Genomic DNA, 6,301 nt, shown 5'->3' with positions numbered 1-6,301 from the left:
TTTTAATAATGTAATGTTAGCCAAAGTGTGGTTGACATGTTTTAGCATGTACATATGTATTCCTTTGTAATGCATGCAGGCAATAAAGAAAAAAAAAGTCGTGGCCGAGAGGTTAAGGCGATGGACTAGAAATTCATTGGGGTCTCCCCGCACAGGTTCGAATCCTGTCGACTGCGTGTATTCTTTTTTTCGCACATTTTTGCAGAGAAACCTGGTCTCGCAGATTTATTTACAACCGCGTGAAGTGCTACTGAAGTAAAATCCTGTTCGCAAGTGTGAAATGTACTGCCGGCAGAAATGCTCGATGAAACAGAAACTGAAATCGCATTCACTAGGTGAAACTGGTGCCGGTACGTTTTATCGTGCGTCTGTCGCTGCAGTCGTGGCCGAGAGGTTAAGGCGATGGACTAGAAATCCATTGGGGTCTCCCCGCACAGGTTCGAATCCTGTCGACTGCGTGTATTTTTTTTTCGCACATTTTTACAGAGAAACCTGATCTCGCAGATTTATTTACAACCGCGTGAAGTGCTACTGAAGTAAAATCCTGTTCGCAAGTGTTAAATGTACTGCCGGCAGAAATGCTCGATGAAACAGAAACTGAAATCGCATTCACTAGGTGAAACTGGTGCCGGTACGTTTGATCGTGCGTCTGTCGCTGCAGTCGTGGCCGAGCGGTTAAGGCGATGGACTAGAAATCCATTGGGGTCTCCCCGCACAGGTTCGAATCCTGTCGACTGCGTGTATTCTTTTTTTTTCGCACATTTTTGCAGAGAAACCTGGTCTCGCAGATTTATTTACAACCGCGTGAAGAGCTACTGAAGTAAAATCCTGTTCGCAAGTGTGAAATGTACTGCCGGCAGAAATGCTCGATGAAACAGAAACTGAAATCGCATTCACTAGGTGAAACTGTTGCCGGTACGTTTGATCGCGCGTCTGTCGCTGCAGTCGTGGCCGAGCGGTTAAGCCGATGGACTAGAAATCCATTGGGGTCTCCCCGCACAGGTTCGAATCCTGTCGACTGCGTGTATTCTTTTTTTCGCACATTTTTGCAGAGAAACCTGGTCTCGCAGATTTATTTACAACCGCGTGAAGTGCTACTGAAGTAAAATCCTGTTGGCAAGTGTGAAATGTACTGCCGGCAGAAATGCTCGATGAAACAGAAACTGAAATCGCATTCACTAGGTGAAACTGGTGCCGGTACGTTTGATCTTGCGTCTGTCGCTGCAGTCGTGGCCGAGCGGTTAAGGCGATGGACTAGAATTCCATTGGGGTCTCCCCGCTCAGGTTCGAATCCTGTCGACTGCGTGTATTCTTTTTTTCGCACATTTTTGCAGAGAAACCTGGTCTCGCAGATTTATTTACAACCGCGTGAAGTGCTACTGAAGTAAAATCCTGTTGGCAAGTGTGAAATGTACTGCCGGCAGAAATGCTCGATGAAACAGAAACTGAAATCGCATTCACTAGGTGAAACTGGTGCCGGTACGTTTGATCGTGCGTCTGTCGCTGCAGTCGTGGCCGAGCGGTTAAGGCGATGGACTAGAAGTCCATAGGGGTCTCCCCGCACAGGTTCGAATCCTGTCGACTGCGTGTATTCTTTTTTTTTCACACATTTTTGCATAGAAACCTGTTCTCGCAGATTTATTTACAACCGCGTGAAGTGCTACCGAAGTAAAATCCTGTTCGCAAGTGTGAAATGTACTGCCGGCAGAAATGCTCGATGAAACAGAAACTGAAATCGCATTCAGTAGGTGAAACTGGCGGCGGTACGTTTGTTCGTGCGGCTGTCGCTGCAGTCGTGGCCTGAATAAACATAATATTTTCTTTAAAGCATTCACTAGCAGGCCATATATCTGTATCTGCATTTCGAACAACCATTCGTGTTTTCCACACGCTGTGCATACAAAGTAGCATCACCATGTCGTAGGGCACACCTCCTGTATCTTCAAATGGTAAAAGCCGGATTCCGACTGATATTCATGAAAATTGTTTTTTAAGTGTCCTTTTTAGAATATCCCAAAGGAAGACGGAGTCCCAGCGGACCAGGAAAATGCGTTCAACTGCTTCAGGTTTTTTGCAGACATAGCAGTTTTCACCTCATGGTAGAGGTATGCCCTTCTCTTTTAGCCACGGTGTGAGAGGAAGAGTGCCCGTACGTAGCATGAAGAAAAACGTTTTTGTTGTGGCTTTCACTGGTATTCTTTTTACTCTCTTTAAAACGTTCTCCTCAATCCACAATACTTATACCGCCCGGTATCTTGGAACAGCACACAAAGCATTCACCAAGTCTCTGTAAAATTGCTTTTTTGTGACCGAACTCCCCTATATATGGTAAGTGGTTGAATCTTTTCGTTTTTCGCACGCTCGCGTTTCCATGGAATAATTGTGCTCTGTGCCAAGAAAAAAACTGCATAGGCATTTAGTTCATACAATGTGGCCAATACCTTTGTGCAGGTCTGTAAACTGCGGAGGCCAGGGAGATGAAGTATTGAAGCGCGTCAAAAAAATGTCAATTAAACCTGCCCAAAACACGTTTTTCTTCAAGGTACATAAAAACACCTTACCCGTAAAAGCATGGTTAGATGAAAAAGGTTGTGAACTGTTTACTTTGCAAGAAACCCGAAACTATCGAACATGTTTTCATCGATTGGTGGGATCCAATCTTCCAATGGGACGTCGTACAGCCGACCCTTAAAAAGGAACTACCTATTACACCTCTAGTAATTCGCTTTTTGCCAACAGATAACGAAGGAGAAGTTCCGTACGATATATGTATGTTCCTTGGCCTCCACAGTCTTTGGAAAACGGGAATGGCAGTGAGACATGTTGATGTCGATACCCACTCGGCGAGAGTTAACTTCATCAAGAGTGTCTTGTACAATCGGGAAATATATCGTGGGCAGAGTGAGCCTCCCGAGTGGGTGGCTATTCTAGTTTATTTGATCAAACTTAAGTGATTTTGATATTGTGATGATAGCCAAAGCGTGGTTGACACGTTTTAGCAGCTACATGTGTTACGTTTGTAATGCAAGCAGGTAATGAAATAAAAAAAGTAAAATATACTGCCGCCAGATATGCTCGATGAAATTGAAGTGGAGGTTCGTCGTCGTTGCCACTGTTCTCTGGCGATGTAGTCGGCGATGTCGCGAGGTCGTTCACCTGGTTGCGAACGCGGCGCATTCACAGCGAAACCACGCAGTCCCATCACACGGTACTGGCAGCAGCAGTAGTGTCTTCCTGGACCGGTAGCGCTGGCCAACAGGTGGGCGAAGTGGCGTCGTGGGCTGTCGACGGATCTGCGGTGGCGTGGGTTCCTGACGCGGGCGCGGAGTGGTGACAGCGCGGCGTGCGGCAGCGGCGGAGCTCATCGCTTCTGGCTGAGGCTGCGGTGGTTCGGGAATTCGAAGTGGTTGCCGGACTTCCTCGCTAATAATGTCGATGATCGAATCCACTTGAGGCAGCGGCGAAGGCACCAGCTTGCGCAGGTCCTCCCGCACGATCGCTCTGATGGTCTCCCGAAGGTCGTCAGTGCCTAGCGAATGCGCTTCGGTGTAGCTTGCAGAGAGGCTCCAGTGGTTTCCTTGCTTCGTCCGCATTTCAAGTGACTTTTCAGTTGTAGCCTGCGCGAGGGATTCCGTGACTGTCTTCGGCGGGTTGCGTACTAATCCTGCAAACAGTTCTTGTTTCACTCCCCGATCGAGGAAGCGAACTTTTTTCTCCTCAGCCATTGCAGCGTCGGCCAGGCGGAAAAGTCGCGTCATCTCTTCCGTGAAAGTGGTGATGTTTTCATTTGGTAGCTGCACCCGTGTATCAAGCAAAGCAGCGGCCCTTTCGTTGCGGACGACGCTCGTGAACGTGCCCAGGAATGCGCTGCGAAACAGGTCCCAGGTTCTAAGTGAGGATTCTGGATTTTCGAACCAGTTTTTTGCCCCGTCTTTCAGGAAGAAGTGACGTGACGCAGCTTGTCTTCGGCGTTCCAGTTGTTAAAGGCGGCGACACGTTCGTATGTTTCAAGCCATGTTTCTGGGGCTTCGAGTGATAAACCGCGGGTTGCCGGAGTAGGATCGATGCAGACGGCACAGGGGCTGTCAGCGTCGCTAGGTTCGAGGTCGAGGTCTTGAGCTGCCTGGTTTTTTTGGCAAGAAGACCGTACCCCGGCTCTAGTGCTTGCTGCCTGCGGCTGGTTGGACCTTCCGGTAGGGCCATAACATCTTCTTCACGGCTTGGGCTTGGGTAAGCGCTACGTGGGGACGTCCGAATCATGAACGAGGGAGCACCTCCACCAGATGTCACATGGTTGTGACGATGAAAAAAGTAAAATGCAGCCGATAAAGTTGAAACGCTTAATTGGGTGAACTTGTGTCCAGTAAAAGAAGCAGCACTCAAAGTGCAGCGAAAGGGGCAAGCACAGACGTCGATCGTCAGTAATCTGATCAGCGGTAACGCGAGTTGGCATTTATACATGTGGCATCGAAGATTCCAGCCTTATTGTTGGTGTAGGTGTTATTTCCAGAATAAACTCAACTTTTCTCGTTGCGCGCTCAAGCTTACCACAACAATATAAAATAACCGGGAATGTTTGACATTCCGGCGTGGCGCGCGCAGGGGAGTGGTTACACGGTTACATGAAAATAGAAAAAGAAGCGCACGTGGCAAATATTGGAAGACTTACTCTGTGGAATACTTGCACGGTGCAAATGGGGAAATGCAACTGACAGAAAGCCACACGTGCTGCACGCAATTCCATGTGTCATGTGTTTTCATGCGAGAGCGCCATATAGCTCACTGAGCAAAAAAGCCTGTGTCTGTACCCGTCAAACGCTGCCCAAAATTCTGATTGGCTGGTACGCTACGTCATGTGCGCGCCTCCACGAAGCTCAACGCGGGAATTAGAACGCTTGCTGCGTCGCTGGAGCACTACCTGTGGCGCGAGGCCCGCATCGCGTCCTCGTTGAACGGGAAATAGGGAAAAAATTGTATCTGACGAAAAAAAAGTAGTTATCAAAATCGAGTCCCGGCACTATAAAGCGGAGACCTACTGGACAATCCTGGTAACATTCAGTGGCGGGGTAGAGAGAGTGCGTAGCTTCCCAGTATATTGAATAGTTTACAATATGGTGCATATTGTTATTATATGTGGTGTTTAAATAGCCTAGGAAGCCGCGCCATTTGAAGTGAGACAGTTCAGTTTTATCAGAATGTTCGGGTGGGTATCTGCTGTTTAGAAACGGGACTTTAACTACTTTTTTTCTTCTGATATAATTTTTTTTCTCCGCCTATTTTGCATTCAGTTAAAGCAGAGCGCCGTTCCCGCTGCCGAGAGATGGCACCACGTAGAGATAACCCCAAACCCTGTGAATGAGACGGACGCGGTTAAAGACTTGGAACTGTTTTCATAGAATTGGGCCTATAACGTTATATCTACTTAAATTGTGCTTTCGCATCTCCGATCCGCACAGGCTCTAAAATAAAAGCTTGAATCAGGCAAAAAACGCTATTTTTTACCTATTCATATTCGTCAATAACAGAGTAAGGTGACTCATGAACAAAACCCACAGGGTCCCTTATGCAATGCCATAGGACGACTCGAAGGCGATAGCCATCTTCTTCTTTTCCTCCTCAGTCGATGTATTCATCTTCCCCCGCCCCCCTCCGAAAGCTTTCTGCGCAGTTGCAGCCTTGAGGAAGGCAAGTCCACTTGTCGAAATGTCGGCCCCAGAAATAAACTCTAGAAGAGTTGACTGTTGGGCGAGTTGGTGTTTTGACATAGAAACCATCGTAAGTAGCGCAACTATAGACAGGACACACAGCAAGGAACAGACGAGCACGTCTGTGCACGTCTGTGAGCATGTCTGTTCCTTCCTGTGTGTCCAGTGTATAGTTCCGCTACTTACGATGATTTCTATGTCTTCTCCAGAGGCACCCCGTGTTCAAGAATTTTGGATCCCTTCAATTCTCCATCTTCCGCTGAACTCCTTCCACTTTTTGAATTCTGCGCCAAACGTGATTTTGCACTGCTTCCAGAATCGGAGGCACCGCAAGCGTTCTGCACCTCGGCTGGTTTCGCACTGCCACCGTTACTGGCCTACCTTTGACCAAGCCATGATCTCATCTGATGGCGCCATCATGCGACGTCATAAAGACGACACAAACCTTCGCGATCTGTAGCGTCATGATGACTTCATCGCGTGATGATGTTTTTTTTTTGCATCACTCATGTTGAGGCCGCCGACGCGGGACGCCGACGGTCAACTTTCGCTTTTGGTGAGGCAAGTAAGGCTTTCCCTTTAATAACAATAAATTC

At 47.8% G+C, this 6,301-nt stretch overlaps 6 non-coding genes across 6 annotated transcripts; all 6 read left to right on the top strand.

Moving 5' to 3' along the window:
• The first annotated feature begins 94 nt into the window (after positions 1-94).
• On the top strand, positions 95-176 carry Trnas-aga (transfer RNA serine (anticodon AGA)). The gene has a single exon. It is a non-coding gene; the product is annotated as a tRNA-Ser (tRNA).
• A 200-nt stretch (positions 177-376) lies between these two features.
• Trnas-aga (transfer RNA serine (anticodon AGA)) lies at positions 377-458 on the top strand. The gene has a single exon. It is a non-coding gene; the product is annotated as a tRNA-Ser (tRNA).
• A 199-nt stretch (positions 459-657) lies between these two features.
• On the top strand, positions 658-739 carry Trnas-aga (transfer RNA serine (anticodon AGA)). Its single transcript has one exon. It is a non-coding gene; the product is annotated as a tRNA-Ser (tRNA).
• A 202-nt stretch (positions 740-941) lies between these two features.
• On the top strand, positions 942-1,023 carry Trnas-aga (transfer RNA serine (anticodon AGA)). The gene has a single exon. It is a non-coding gene; the product is annotated as a tRNA-Ser (tRNA).
• Positions 1,024-1,223: 200 nt separating this feature from the next.
• On the top strand, positions 1,224-1,305 carry Trnas-aga (transfer RNA serine (anticodon AGA)). The gene has a single exon. It is a non-coding gene; the product is annotated as a tRNA-Ser (tRNA).
• A 200-nt stretch (positions 1,306-1,505) lies between these two features.
• On the top strand, positions 1,506-1,587 carry Trnas-aga (transfer RNA serine (anticodon AGA)). The gene has a single exon. It is a non-coding gene; the product is annotated as a tRNA-Ser (tRNA).
• The last annotated feature ends 4,714 nt before the right edge of the window (positions 1,588-6,301 follow it).

Source organism: Rhipicephalus sanguineus, chromosome 1, assembly GCF_013339695.2.
Source record: "Rhipicephalus sanguineus isolate Rsan-2018 chromosome 1, BIME_Rsan_1.4, whole genome shotgun sequence".
Taxonomy (NCBI): domain Eukaryota; kingdom Metazoa; phylum Arthropoda; class Arachnida; order Ixodida; family Ixodidae; genus Rhipicephalus; species Rhipicephalus sanguineus.
This window is presented reverse-complemented; position numbering and strand designations above follow the sequence as displayed.